This window comes from Acinonyx jubatus, chromosome B1 (genome assembly GCF_027475565.1).
Source record: "Acinonyx jubatus isolate Ajub_Pintada_27869175 chromosome B1, VMU_Ajub_asm_v1.0, whole genome shotgun sequence".
Lineage (NCBI taxonomy): Eukaryota > Metazoa > Chordata > Mammalia > Carnivora > Felidae > Acinonyx > Acinonyx jubatus.
The window spans coordinates 164,398,055-164,414,469 of record NC_069382.1 but is presented as its reverse complement, the minus strand read 5'-3'; the positions used below and the strand labels follow the sequence as shown (position 1 = coordinate 164,414,469).

Below are 16,415 nucleotides of genomic sequence, written 5' to 3'. Positions count from 1 at the left end.
GAAGGTGTGCCACCTTAATCCTACTTCAAGGCAGGACATGTTGCCCAGCTGTCAGCAATACAATCAGCCAAGAGCCTTCACAGCTCATTTTCTTCAGGGTCAGGCTCAACTGCAGAGAGGAAACTCTGCTAAGGTCATGCATTCCTTAGATATATGCATTTTTGGCTCAATGTGAGAAACTGTAACAGTTTTTGCTCCAGAGTTCTTTGTTGTATTGGCCAAAGCTTTGCCAGATGTATCGTGTTTTTACTTTGCTTTCTATCTAGTCCCTTTTCCTTCCCATTCCCTTCCTAAGTGTTGATCCCTAATAACCATCTTGAAACTCCAGACTATATCTGATGATTTGTTTCCAAGGAGCTGAACTTCTAACAGTTGGGACCAGTAGTGTTCTAAGAAAGCCAGTGATAAGGTGAAGTTTTGGCTCTTGATTTTATCACTTGGAGCTTGATCTTTGGAGCCTGACTGGCTGAGGACCTCATCACTGGTTATAGGTGGAAGTACAATTGTTTAAATTTTAACTGGGGATGAATTGGGAAGGAAATGTATGGCGATGATGAATGAAAGAAAATGTATCAGGAGTTTGAAATATAGAGGAAATAGTAGCTGTAAAGATAATGGGATTGGATAGTTATTGCTAGATTCTACTGGTGCTCATCAGAAAGACAATAAAGATAGGAGAGCAAATAATAAGTGATTGAAAGCTAGATGTCAAGTCAAAGGTCCTCTTCTGTTGCAGACAAAAAAGTCTTCAACTCTTCCAGGCAGAAAGTAAAGAAAGTAGAGAACCAAGGACTATACTTTAAACTTGATTAAAAACTTAACAAAGTCAAGCTTGTTATATCAAAATAAGGACACTGATTAGGAAAACTTGGGGCCCTGACAAAAAGGATGGAGAGATCTGGATGGATTTTCCTCAAGGTTTTGTTTTCCCAGACTGCTCTGAACACACTGAGGCTAGAGATGGGGTTCATTTCTTTCTTTTAGGACTCTGTCTGTTATAAAACAGTACATAAGGGAACATGTACTCCCCTCAGGATATTCTCTCATTTATTGGCCATTTCTTTCATAACTATAGCTAGGGTTAAGTTATAGCATACCTTTAGTAGATGTATTCTGGAACTGATATATTGACAGGAGCTGGGGGAGTCTGCTTGGATGTGGATTCTGAGATTGTTTCATCAAGGAGGTCCTTAACATAAAATTAGATCAGGAAGAATTTACTAATTTGAGACTGCTTTCCAAAATAGGATTCAACACTGACAAATGACTTAGGATGATGAGAACTTTCCTTTCGGATGGCTCCCAGAAGTATGAAAAAAAGTGATGGCTTATGCTGAGTGAAGTTGAAATGCCATAATTGCCATGGCAGATGGTGGAGAAAGAGATTAAAAGTCTCAGGGAAATGGGAAAACTAGAATGAACCTATTATGTATGGCCAGAAAACTCTCCAGATGATTATATTCCATAGGAAAATTCAAAAGACACCATTTACTAAGATAAAGAATGTGCTGAACGTACTAGTATCCCTAAAATATATTTTGTGGTGGTTCCCCCCTGTAGCCAGGGCTTATAACACCTTGGCTCCTGCATGACCATGGGGGTGAGAAGACTCCAAAACAATGGAGGGCAGGTGGTGGTGGTGCTTAGCCACTAGATGTCAGAGTCTCAATTTATTAAAGTCACTGAAATGGCAAACCAAGGAGCTTGACACAAAAATGTTATGGATATGGTTACTTGAATTCAATGTTACAAAGGGAAATACATATGGGCATCCTGTAAAGATACTGGTAAATATATATAATCAAAAGAAAATAAGAATGAATAAGCAGGAGACTGAGATAATCACCCTACAAAAATTTTCCAGTTTTCAGATCTAGAATCTACTGACTGAAGAAGTCATCAAGCCTCCAGAAGGAAATGTGCCATAACACTGATACAAATACATACTATACTTATTCCTCTAATTATTTTTCAATATTACCTATGGCCATTTCCTCAAACAATGATCCCAAGATAAAGAGGCATACCCAGGTGTTTGAGAACTTTTGAATATAGGGTCTGAGTTACCTTGATACTCTTGTCACTATGGCCCCCCTATTACAGTGGGGACTTATAAGATCAGGTGAAAAATGTAATGCTGGCCAAGGTCCAGCTTATGATGGGCCCACCAAGTCTCCAAACCCACCTAATGGTCATTTATCCATTCCCTGAATATATAATTAGATTTGATGTCTTTGGCATTTAACACTGTCATATACTGAGTCTTTCATATGTGGAGTAATGGCCAAATGAAATACCCCTCACCAGCCAAGATGGTAAATAAGAAACAATAAGGCATTACAGGAAATGGAGTGTGGGTAGAGGAGGTTGGAGCTATTATTAAGGATCTCAACGTACTCCTATTCATTCACCAGTTTGGCCACGACTGAAACTAGATGGATACTGTAGGATTACCATACATTACTGAAAGTCAGGTAAATGGTAGCTCTAATCACAGCCACCATGCCATAAATAGTGTCTTTTCTAGAGGAGAATAATATAGATTCCATGGATAACTCTCTTGCTCTCTGTCATGATGCAGTCTGAAGATGTCTGGACCATTTTTGATATTCTGAGATTACATTGATTCATTATATCAATAACATTGTGTTTGTCTGACTGGATGAGCAAGAGGTAGCCAGCTTTGCTACAGGCCTGATAAGATAAATTTTCTCCAGAGGTAGGATATAAACCCTGAGAAGATTCAGGGGGCTTAGCCACTTGAGTAAAATTTTAGAGGTTCAGTGGTTAAGGGCCTGTCAGTATATCCTCTTTTAAAGTAAAAGATAAATTATTAAATATTGCTTCTTCTCCCAGAATGAGAAAGCACAATGCCTGATGGGTCTCTTCATGTTCCAGAGATAGCATATTTCACACTCAGCTGATATACTGAGTGACAATTTTTTTGTTGTTGTTCTACCTATGTATGCAGCCAGAGCAGTGAAAGGCCTAGCAGGGCAAGCCTGGTTTTTGTGATACAAACCTTGCTTTTTGGACCATGCAATCTGTCAGAACCAGTATGTTGGAGATATCAGTACTATGTGAAGGTACCAGGTTGATTTTATGTCAAGTGCCAGTGGTAGGATTATAATATAGGCTCCTGGGGTTCTAAAAAAGGCTATAACATTTGCATCAGGGAATTATATGTCTTTTGAATAATAACTCATGGCAGACTTCTAGGCCTGACTATGGCACTGTAAGTGACCATGTGGACAGAACTAATTATGAGGAGTTAGGTCCTGTAATTCCCACCAAATCATAAAGTCAGGTAATACCAACAATAATCCATTATAAGATGGATTAAGAGTTATGCACGCAGGACTGAGCACAGATTCAGAAGGCACACAAAAAAACTGCATAATCAGGCAGTCCAGGCACCCATGGCACCCACTGGAGTAGTACCAGCACTTTTCCCCCTTTCTATGGTTAGATGATAAAATATAAATTCAAGTGACCTATTTGAGTGCCTCTTGGTTCTTTCTTGCCTTGTTGTGACTACAAATGAAGTGAAAGCAACCTCAACCTGGGCATAATGACCATGGTTCAGAGACTTCAGAGATGGTGTGTGCTTTATAACATTAGGCAAGCCACTGCTATGGGCTGAATTGTGACCCCTCACCCCCCAAATTCACATGCTGAAAACCTACCCCTCGATATTATGGTATTTGGAGATAGGGCCTTTGAGAGATAACTAGGTTTAATTGAAGTCATGAGGATGGGGCCTTCATGATGGGACTAGAGCCTTTATAAAAAGAGGAGGAGATACCAGAGCTCTCTTTGCCATGTGAGGACATAGCAGCAAAGTGGTCATCTGCAAGCAAGAAGAGAGCCCCTACCAGGAGCTGAATAGGCTGGCACCTTGATCTTGGACTTCACAGCCTTCAGAACCATGAGAGATTAATGTCTGTTGTTTAAGTCACTTTGCTGGCACTTTCTTGTGGCAGCTCAAGCTGTCTATGACAGCCATCAAGGTCAACAGAGTTGGTAGCTCAGGGTAAGGGGACTGTAGAATGGATAGCAAGGGAGACAGACAATAGGCATTGGGTGCCTTTCTAAGGCTAACTTACATAGCCTCCCTTTTCTAAGTTTTCCTTCAGGCAGAGAAGCCTTAAGCAATTGTGGAGAGGCTGTCCTCTGAAAGTTTATGAAGTTTGTATGAGTAGTACCAGGGGTGGGCAATGGTGGCATAGAGATGTGTTATGAAGGTGCCCCTTCAGAGAAGAACTTGCTGCTCAGCTATGTGCATTGCAGTCAGCAGACATCCTTCAGCTCTCAGTTCCTTCAGGACTTGCCTCAGTTTCCCAAAGTTGTTCCACTCCAGGTCATACCCTTTCTAGGGAAGCCCACAACAGGTGACTGGATCAGTGAGTTATCTAAGACCTGGCCATTTTGGCCTGATAAAGAACACCATGACAGCTAATACTACCACTAGAACTCACCACCAGGTTGGACAAGACTTTCTCAGGCTTCCATTGCAGTTAAAATTCTTCCTGTATGTAGTCCTGCTTCCTATGTCTTTCACAGATCCATGGATTTTTATAATGTATTTTTAATTAAATTGTTTTTATTGGAAGGAATACTACAAAAAATTGTTTGTTTGGGGCCCTGCATACCCTAGAGTCAACCACTAGCCAAATTGACCCAATTCAGTCAACTTCTTGGCTAGTCTTCTTTCACACTCACAATTCTACTAGAGGATGCGGCCATCTGATTTCTTCTCCCATATTGCTAACTCACTACTGCCCACTTGGGGTTGCAGTAAATTCATTCTTAATTTCTAGAAATGAGAAGCCTTTTGTAATTAAAGAAAAAAAATCTTGCAAGTAAAGGGATTTTCCTAATTGTAACTAGTTTTGACAGTTAACATATTCCCTTCATATACTCAGGAATATGCTATTTACTTCTTTTCTGCTTCCTGAAACACCTTACATATTTTCTTGGCAGGCATTTAAAACACCTGCACATAAACCATGGGTAAAGTATGGAATAGAGGCTTCTGTATTGACTTCTGTGTTAATTTTCTGGGCAATGATTAGTTAGTTGAGGTTTTATTTGTTCTTATGAAACTACTGAACTACTGCTCAGAGTCGGCTCAGTTTCGATGGAAGAGATTGATTTCTTGGCAATGTTTTCAATTCTTCTACCCCATGCTGATAGCAGCTGGGTGAGAAACACATTCAGCATTGCTTTCATGCTTGACAGTTATAGTTGTGACCATGCTAATTACCATCCTGTCTAATAGCACAATGGGGACATGGTATAGTAGTGAGAGTGATTATAGTCTTGCCTTTTTGGGGAAGATTTTATTGGAAGTCATGTGTAATTTGTAATTAAAGTTCTAGTCATCCTTGGTAAATCTATCTCTTTTCTAGTATAAAATTCTAGTTTACTTTCATTTTGATTCAATATTTTGCAAGTTAGGTATATCTGGGGATGGGATCCTAAAGGTCTCATGTTGTGTAGCCTGTGACAGGAATGGTAACATAACAACATTGTAGTATGCCTTATTCTTATAAAATTCTTAAATTAAGAAATAAAATATATTTAAATGAAAGAATAAAATAATTTATATTTTAAAATATTTTGTTGAGAAGACCATAAAACAAAAATATACACTTCAATGAAATACTATAAAGTACAAAATGAAGAACCAGGAAATCATGTCTACTACCAATTACTACAGCCTGGATCTCCATCCTTGCCCCCAGAGTAGGCTCTCCTTAACTTTCGTGATATATGCTTTCTTTTCTTTGTAATTTTTTTCCATTGGAGCACAGATCTCTAATCATTATACTATAGTTTTACCTGTTATAGAACTTCATATAAATCAAACCACGCAGTGAGTGTTCCATTTTTTCTGGCTTCTTTTGCTCAATGTTCTGTTTGTGAGACACACTCCTGTTGTTGATGTACATAGAGTTGGTTCATTTTCATTGTTTGAGTATTCTACAATTTGTTATTCATTTTAATGCTGATAGATATTTGGGCTCTTTCCAGTTTGAGGTGTTTATAACCAGTATGCATATTTGTAGATGTCTTTTGCTGCACATGTGCACACATTTTTCTTGGATATATACCTTGCAGTAGGATTCTTATTATAGTGTGTGCATATGTTCAATTTTAGATGCTGATTCCAAACTGTTTCCAAAGTTGTTGTCCCAGTTTATTATCTCACCAGCAATGTATGTTAGTTCCTATTGCTCTACATTCTTGCTAGCACAAGATGGTTGTAAGATCTTAATTTTAGTTATTCGTGGGTTTCTAGTAGTATCTCTTTGTGATTTTAATTTGCATTTCCCTGATTTCTTCTAAGATTGAAAACATTTTCATATATTTATTGGCCATGAGGCTATCTTCTCTAGGAAATGCCCATTCCACTCTTGTTTCCTTTCCCTTTTGATTGGCTAGCTTTTACTTTTGGATTTGTAGGAGTTCTTTATATATTCCCATATGTGTTCTATATCTTTTTCTGTACATTGGCTTGCTTTTGGCTCTCTTAATGATATCTTCTTTTTTTTTTTTTTAACACTTATTCATTTTAGAGAGAGCACGAGTAGGGGAGGGGCAGGGAGAAAGGGAGACACAGAGACACAGAATCCAAAGCATGCTCCAGGCTCTGAGCTGTCAGCACAGAGCCCGATGTGGGGCTTGAAATCATGAACTGGGAGATCACGACCTGAGCCACAGTCAGATGCCTAAGCAACTGAGCCACCCAGGCACCCCTTGATGATATCTTTTGAAAAATAAAAGTTCTTAATTTTTATGTAGCACAATTTTTAAATCTCTTTCTTATGTGCAGTGCTTTGGTGCCTTGTTTAAGAAACGTTTTCCTATTCCAAGGTCATGAAGATAAATTATTTTGTATCATATTTTGAAAATTCGTGGTTTTGCCTTTTACATCTATATGCCAGGAAATTTTGATTATATGTGATATGAAGTAGAAATAGTAGTGAATATATATATATATATTTCCCCCCATATTTTATCCAGTTGTTTCATGGCTATGTATTGAAAAGGCTGCCTTTCTTTCATTGTTCTGCAATGCTACCTTTATTTTAAAATAAATGTCCATATATGCATAGATCCCTTTCTGGGCTCTTTTTAAATCAATTTCCATGTCTGTTTGTATATTTAGGAATTAATATCACACTGTATTAATTAAATGTTGCTTTACAATAAATATATCAAGGGTTAAAACAAATATTTCCCCTTCTTCTATCTTGAGTAGTATCTTGACTATTATAAGTCCATTGGATTCAACTTAAATTTTAGAATAATTGATAAAGTTACACACACATACACCCACTCTGTTATCATTGTATTGATTCTTTAGAATTTTGAGGAGAATTAATCTTTATAATATCAAATTATCTTCATAGTATCATGAATAAACATGCTACATAGCTACATTTATCTAGATCTTCTTTAATTTCTCTCAATAATGTTTTATTTTTTTTGTTTATTTATTTATTTTGAAAGAGAGAAGGAGAGAGAGCACACAATCCTGGGGGGGGGGTGGGGAGAGAGAGAGAGAGAGAGAGAGAGAGAGAGAGAGAGAGAGAAGAATCCCAAGCAGGCTCCACACTGTGAGTGCAGAGCCCGACATGGGGCTCAATCTAAATGACCATAAGATCATGATGTAAGCCAAAATCAAGAGTCAAATGCTTAACTGACTGGGCTAACCCGGTGCCCCTGTTTTATTTTTTTAATTTTTTAAATTATTTTATTTATTTTATTTTATTATTATTTTTTTTATGTAGAGGTCTTACACATCTGCTATTAGATTTTCTATTCCTCATAATTAGGATGCTACTGTAAACAGTATGTTCATTAATACTTTTATTTTCTAATAATTTATTGTGCAAATTTGTAGAAATACAATAGATTATTCCATTTTGAACATATAGTCAATGACTTCCTAAAATAATTTATCAGTTCTAAAAATGTACATGATTTTACATTTTCTATATATACTGTCATATGATGGGATAGTACAGGATAGTGGTTAAGAATGTAAGTTCTAGAACTAAGCTGAGTTCCATTTCTAGCACTGCAACATTTCAGATAGGTCTTTTGGTAAGCTATTTAAGCTTTTCTAGTTTACTACCTGTAAAAATGATAAAATCTATCTCATAGGGATTTTGTGGGGTTTAATTAGGTGCTAAACTGAGTGAGCTTCCTGAGGGAGCTAGCTAGCTATAGCTAGGAAACCAAGAATAGAGACCAAGCATATATAAAAATTTAAATATAAAAATTTTGAGAGTAGTTTTAGATCTACAGAAAAAATGCAAAGGTAGTAAAGTTCCCACATACTTCACATCCACTTACCCCTATTATTAATATCTGACAATATTTTTTTCTGGTCCAGCATTGTATCCAGGATACCATATAACATTTAATTGTCCTGTCTTTTTAGGCCTCTGTAAACTGATGGTTTCTCAAATTTTTCTTGCTTTTGATGACCTTGACAGTTTTGAGGAACACTGGTCAGGTATTTTGTAGGATGTCCCTCAATTTGAGTTAGCCTCATCTTTTTTCTAATACTGAGACTGGGGTTATGGGGTTTGGGAGGAGACCACAGAGATCACATCACATCTAGGTTATATACTATCAACATATTTATTGTGGTTAATGTTAACCTTGATCACCTGGCTAGATAGTGTTTGTCCATCTTCTCCACTAAGTTACTTTTCTGCCTCTTTCCATATTGTATTCTCTGAAAGAAAGTCACTGTGTGTAGCCTACACTTCAGCAGAAGGGCAGAGGCATAAGTTCTTGAGGGCACAGTTATCTATATAAATTATTTTAAATTCTTCTATATGGAAGATTAGTCTCTTCTTACCCATTTATTTATTCAGTAATTTATATCAGTATCAACTCAGAGATACTTCTTTTATACTTTGTGTTATAATCCAATACTACTTTATTTATTTTGTTGCTCAAATTGTTCCAGTTTTGGCCATTGGGAGCTCTTTTAGGTGAGTCCTGTATCTCTTTGAGATATATATATATATCAATCTTTCTCTAATTGTTACACTAAAAAACAAAATTAAAAAATCAAAAAAGGAGGAGTTTTAAGGTAACTGAAAGGAACTAATTTTTAGTGAGTACTTACACTGTATTCCTGGCATTTTGCATAAGTTACATCATTTGAACAATAGCCATCTTCCTCTGGTTTTCTCTGCTCAAAGCCTGAGGAATAAACTCTTGTTCTCATGTTACATTATATTCTGTGAATCATCAAAAGCCAACTGAAGAATTTCAGGAAATAAGAAACATTAGTTATTTTTATAGAAGGAAGTCAAATTACATCCAAACTCCATAGAAATGACTTTTTTGCTTCTTTGTAAGTTTCCAATAATAAGCAGTGAGGTGCAAATAATAGGATTTGGAACAGCTTGTTCCAAATACATTCAACTGTGGAGTGTCCTTTTCAGCTACCAAGAGCACACCAGTAACTTCTGTAATCTAACCTGCTGTTGCTGATAAACATGATTCACCAGTGAAGAGAGGGGTTCCATGGACCTTTGACTCATGTGTGATGCATAATGCTTGGAGACCCCAACTGAGGCTAATCTATTCTCTCTGCTGTGCTTCTGACCTTGGATTATTACCTGTATGTGGTTCAGGTAATGAGATTCTCAGGCAGAATCACACATTTATTTTCTCTTACAATTTAAGAGATCTCAGGGACTAGTTATGTTATTACCTGTCAAAGCAGGTATCCTTGGTTTCTAAGTCTCTCTTGCTCTCCTGACAACAATTTCAGTCTGTTGCTTCTGAAGTTGGAACCCAGAATAAATAATAGAGGCTCCTGAAATAGTTTCCCAAATCCCCAGACATGCATGCTTTCCCTAAGAAGGGTTTATACCCACATTCAGAGAGATAGAGAGGTACCCTCCTGCATTTTAATAACCCCTTTTAATACAATTTCTATAATGTTGGTATATCTATTTCCTAGGACTGCCTTAATAAATAACCACTTAATTTGATAACTTTATTTATTTTTCAGTAGAATGTTTTTTATTCAGAACCCCCCCGCCCCCCCCCACGCGCGCGCGCGCGCGCGCGCACACACACACACACACACACACACACACACACCCACAGTTTTCCAAAAACACACAGGTATGGGTAGGGAGAGGTGTCTGTCCATCCAGTCCCAGCCCCTAGCCCATGTGGTTTTGTCAGCAATAAGAAGTGTGGGGTTATGTCCCAAAATAAAAATGGTGTTATGTATGTGTATGGGAAGGAGAGGCACGCAAAAGCAGTGAAGAATAGTGGGGGAAAGAGACAGAGGAGGTCAGTACTGGGAACACTGCAAGTGGGAGGCCACTGCATAACATTCGGTGTTGATCATACCGCCGTGGACACACACTTTGCCCATCAGTGGTACTAGCATCTTGGCAGTCCTGCCGACAGTGATGTTGAAAGTGGGAGCTCTGAGGGTGCTCTTGGTACGAAGATCCACGGTAAATTCCCCTTCCTGCAACAGTTAGTCCCAGATGAAAGAATATTTTTGGTCCCCAACTGTCCGCCCATTCACGAAAAAAAACCTTGACGGGTCTTTGCAAAGCAGGACACCAAACTCAGCTGGCATGTTATTGACTAAGGTTTTATCGGGGATGGCGACCCAGATGGGGGGCGAGTCCTTTTAGGCCAGGACAGCCGCGTCCTGACACGTGACCTCTGCCAGGAGGTTGTGGATGTAGGTCGAGGGCGCCTCTGGCTGGCGGGCGCGGGAAGGTGGAGAGCTCCAGCACGCGCTGTCATTGGGACCTTGGCTCTGCTGTGTCTGATGACTTTAAATAACAAATTTATTTTCTCAGTTCTGGAGTCTAGAAGTCCGATATCCTGGTGTCGGCAGTGCCATGCTCTCTATAAATGCTGTAGGGAACAATCTTCTGCTTTTTCTATGTCTGGTGGCTCCCAGAAATCTTTGGCTTTCCTTTGCTTGTAGCTTCATCACTCCAATCTTTGCCTCTGTATTTACATAGCCTTCTTTTCTGCAGGTCTCTGTGTGTTCCCTCCTCTTCTTACAGGATCACCAGTCATTGGATTTAGGGTGCACCCTAGTCCTGTATGATCTCATTGTACCTTAACTAATTGCATCTACAGAGGCCTTATTTCCAAATAAGATTACATTCTGAGGTCTGGGTAGATATGAATTTTTGAGTATACTGTTCAACTTAATGTACTATAAATAGTCATTTATTTTCTCAATTCAAAGCCAATTAGGAGTACAGACAGGCAGATTAAGGGGACTTCTGAGACTATACATGGAAAACAATGAGAAATGCTGGCTGACAATCTAACAATGAGGGAAAAGTCAAAAACTCTCAAACACACTTATATTTTGTGTACATTATATCAGAGCCCTCAAATGTATATACATAATTATTCTATCAAGAATGTGTTTATCTGGAGGCATTGTCCCATTACTAGTTCTTAGAGACCATTTTATAAATATTAACTTAATTCTTCATAATGAAACATTACTTTTTCTATAAAACAAAATATTCCTAAAAAATATTTGATTTTCTTATTATCTCATTTTCTCATCTAAAATGTCACCTCAATAAGAAAAAAAAAGATGATAGATGTATTACTTCCAACATAAACTAGAACACTTTCTCAATAATATCAAGTATTTGTGGAGCATATCCTAATTAATTAGAAGTTTCTATATCATAATAATTAAGAGTGCAAACTCTGATAACAAACTCTATGGATTTGAAGCAAGGCTCTACACTTTACTGTCTGTGCTTTTTTTTTTTTTTTAGTTTCTTTCTCTGTAAAATGGACAATATAATGGTACATAGTTCATAAGGTTGCTTTAAGAATTAAAAGATTATATGAATGTATGTCAGTGCCTATATGTGTGTATAGACATATATATAGGTATATATGTAATATATATGAAGGTATATACATAATATGCATAATATATAATATATTACACAGCATAGACATTATTATATGCCTACCAAAGTTCTAGGTCTTTTATTGGATCATGTCATATTATATTCACAATCAACCTTTAAATTAAATATAATTTTTAGCATATCCATTCTACAAATTAGAGAAAATGGTATTATTTGCCAAAGAGGTCAGTAATTTGCGGTCACACAGTGGAGCAGTTAGGATACTAACATAAGTCTTCTAGTTCCAAATATCATACCATCAGTTATTATATAATATCTCCTCACCACTTTATAGGTAATTAATAGACACTAGTTGATTAAGTCTATGCTCTGATTTCTGTTGATTTGACTTTTTCATAAACCTCTCAAATTTATGTTTCTCTTTAGTGGCTGAAAGTCACTTTATTAGTTATCTATCACTCTATGACTAATTACCTCAAATTCTAGCGGCTTAAAGCAATAATAATTATTTATTGTCTCTCACCATTTTTGTGGGTCAGGAATTTGGAACAGTCTCACCAGGCAGATTGTGATTCAGGCCTCTTACTAGACTGCAGTCACATGTTAACTGGGGTAGAAGTCATATGAAGCCTTGACTGGATCTGGAGGATCCATTTCCAAGGATCCAAGTTGGTGCTGACTGTTGAAGGGAGATCTCAGTCCCTCTTCACATGGGGCCCTCCGCTCCATAGGGCTCTCTACTTGAGTGTCCTTCTGACACAGAAGCTGGCTTTTTCTAGAGTAAATAAGAGATCAGTACAGAAGTTCCAATGACTTTTGTGGCCTTAACTTGGAAGTCACAAAACTTCTTCACTTCTGCTGTATTCTCCTGGTCTCAGAGATCAGTCCTGATTCACATACAGGAGATTATTCAAAGGTATGAAGTTTTTTATGGGCTATTTTGGAGGCTGGCTTGTGTGCACAGCATGTTTCTGTCTCTAGCCTCTCTGGTTTGGTATTTCTCTCCCTTCCAATGGAGAGATGCCTCTTCTGGATCCTGTAGTAACCTGCTCCCTGAACTCACCTCCCCGTAGGTTTACAAAAGTAGAAAGGTGACCTGCCCAAGGACAAGCATGTGTCACTTCCAGCAGTATTATCCCTGCATGGAAATATACAGATTCAAAAGATCATCTGTCTAAATCATCCAACGAGCACATAGGAAAACTGTCTATAAATTTCTCTTGCTTCTCCTGGTTCTTGCTCTTTTCATAGCCTGAGTGTTCAGTTCTTCCAGAATTTTCTGTGTTCTTAGGTATATTAGAGTTGTGTTTTCCTTCACCATCAGACAATCCTAATAGGTACATCTTCACACACACACACACATGTCCAAGGATAAAATGCATGAGTGTGTTATATGGATAAAAAAAAAAAAAACAAAACAGAAAGCCCTTTTTCGTTGTAGTTGCTTAGTGTCTCAGGCAACTGAATCATTTTGCTCAGGGAGACATGTGATCCCTGAAAGGGAGTTTAAAACCTGCCCTAGAGACACCTTTTACCTCTTCTTTTGTGAGGGCCTGCCATCACAGGCTGGGTGCTAAAAGACTACATTCCTTACAAATCTTGGCTTATTACTAATAGGAGTTCTGTTCATAGAAGAATTGTTGATTTAGTTAGCATTTTAGATTCATGGTTTAGTCCTGTACATATAAAAGTCAAAATATGTCTCAGTTAGCATTTTAGATTCATGGTTTAGTCCTGTACATATAAAAGTCAAAATATGTCTCTTATATACTATTGATATAATAATAATATTGGTGAATTTATGACTCTTTCATATGCTGAAAGATTCCCACATACTAATGTGTACAAGGTATTTCTTTTGTAAAAATTTTTTTTTCTTTAATGTAAATCCATTTCAAATGATCTGGTCTTTTTCTTCTTGCTTTCATTATTATAAACCATGAACACCAACTTCTAAAATATATTTTCTCAGCTAGAAGTATATATTATTAGTTAGTCTTCAAAACTAATAGAAATAGACATTGTGTTCCAATCACTTTACAACCTGAAAAACAAGCTCAGGGGAAGAAGGGATAGAATTATGTGTGGGAAGGTAAAAACAAGGATAATAGTTTCTGGCACACTGTTAAGTGTGTGTGGGTGGTCAAGACACCATCAGCTGAGAAGCAAGTATCAGAGTATTTATGTAAGGTGCTTTAGAAACATTTTCCCTCCAAATTAACGTGTTGAGGTTTTGTTTTTTTTTTCTTTTTTTCCTGAAATGATTAATTGGTATCTACATCCTTATACTACATTCTTTATATGTAGTATAAGGAATATATGTAGAATGGTATACTACATTCCTTATAAATGAGTCACATGTAACATGATGAATCAGGTGCTAACATGGCAAAGGCTACTGGACCATATTTCATTTGACGATGGGATTTCAGTATACTCTAAGTAGAAATAAAAAGATGCCCCTGTCGTTCACTTGTGTTGAGTTTTGCCATAAACTAACAAACACACTGTTTGCCATAAACAGTGTGCCTGAAACACTCAGGCACACACAGGTATACATACGAATTTTCATAGGGAATATCAGCTTTCTTCTGTATCCAGCTAGGTGCTTGGATGTTTCACATGTGTAGTAACTGTGTTCTGACTGCTGATATCAGGGTTTGTTATGTGCAGATTTGTATAAATACTTTTGGACATGAAAACATGTACATACTTGTTTTCATGTTTTATTATCTGTGTGGGCCTTGGATGTGTCTGTGTGTTTGTGTCTTATGTGTCCTGCTTGTTAACTTATTTCATTCCATGCTCCCTTGTTACTACTTCCTCATACCTGTAGTATTTTGCTTCTCTTCTTTCACCTCATCACCCCCCATACAGAGTTCACATAACCCTTTGAATCACATAAGTCCTTTTTAGATTAAATGACCATTTGAGAATTCAGAATTCCTTTCTTTTTCTCCCATTTTCCTAAACTATTTCTCTGTGTTTTACAGAAATCTCTTCACTATTGTGGGTTGACAATATCTAAGATACATTTTCCTTGTGTGGGAGAGGAGAAAGGCAAAGAAAAATAACTGATATTCCATGGAAGGGAAATATAAGTCAAAGAGATATATGGAAGTCATCTTTTGGCATAGTGATTTTTTAAAAATTATACAGAAGCGGAGCACCTGGGTAATTCAGCTGGTTAAGCGTCTGACTTCAGCTCAGGTCATGATCTCACGGTTTGTGAGTTCGAGCCCTGCATCAGGTTCTGTGCTGACAGCTCAGAGCCTAGAGCCTGCTTCGGATTCTGTGTCTCCCTTTCTCTTTGCCCTTCCTCCACTCACACTCAGTCTCTGTCTCTCTCTCTCTTTCTAAAATAAGTAAATATTAAAAAAATTATAGAGAAGCAATATATTCATTTATTCACCTAGCATTTATTGATCTTCTTTTGAGTATAAGGTAGTGTTCCAGGCAGTATGTAACAATGATAATGGTGTTGAGCTCTTCAAATTTTGCTAGAAGTTGTGCTAAAAGAAAAATATCCAAATAACTGATTTATTTTTTAATAGGAAGATATCTCTCAAGAAATGGTTCTAATAGAAAGAGCACTGGACTTGGAGACTGAATATCTACACAGATACCCTGGCCCTCCAGCCCTCCGTAATGTAGCCAGAATCTTTAGATTCAAATGCAAAAACGATGAAATTATGTCTCCTTGTCCTTTAAATGTTTTCTCATTGTCCTTAGGATAAAGACAGCAGTCTTTAACACAGCCTACAGATCCTGCATAGTCTGGCTCTCTTATTTCTCTAGTTTCATCTTCTGTTACTGTTCCTCTTATGCTATATCCTCTAGGCACTACAGCCGTATTTCATTTACTAGACAATGCTTCCTCTCTCAGAACTGTTGTCCATTGTATCTTTCTCTCTAAAGCACCTCTCCTTTACTTGCTTTTTAACTTTTACTCATCTCACTTAGAACAGATTAATTTCTGTGAGTTTCTTGAAATCCTGTTGCTTTCCTTTGGATCACTTATCTCCTTTTTTAATTGTATATTAATTTGTGTCATTAACATTGCACACTCCCACTCAACTATCTATGTCCCTGGCCATTGAATTCCCTGTGCCTATCAGTTTCTGACACACAGTTTTTGAAATGATCGGAGGAACTTATTTAACTGATCTGAAACAAAGTTTCAGCAATTTTAGAATGGGTTTAATAATTTAGTAGGTTAACTGAGAGAATGAATGTACATGGAAACTGTGAGAATGCTATAAAATATAAGGTAGAATAATACTTAGAGGATAAAACCAAGAGGAAGAGAAGAACTGGTTGATGATATGGGTGGGGAGAATGAAAGAAATCAGGGTTTCTTGTAGAAAGGAAACAATAAGAGGAAACACTTTCTCCATATATATGCATATATGGAGATATATATCTGTATCTTAAGATGGTTTGAAAGGAAATTTTAAAATTAAAGTTTCTTCCTTCATCTGTCTTCACTTC

General features: G+C 37.3%; 1 pseudogene; it reads right to left on the bottom strand.

Moving 5' to 3' along the window:
- Window positions 1–10,342: 10,342 nt before the first annotated feature.
- LOC106986635 (profilin-1-like) lies at window positions 10,343–13,267 on the bottom strand (annotated as a pseudogene).
- Window positions 13,268–16,415: the final 3,148 nt, after the last annotated feature.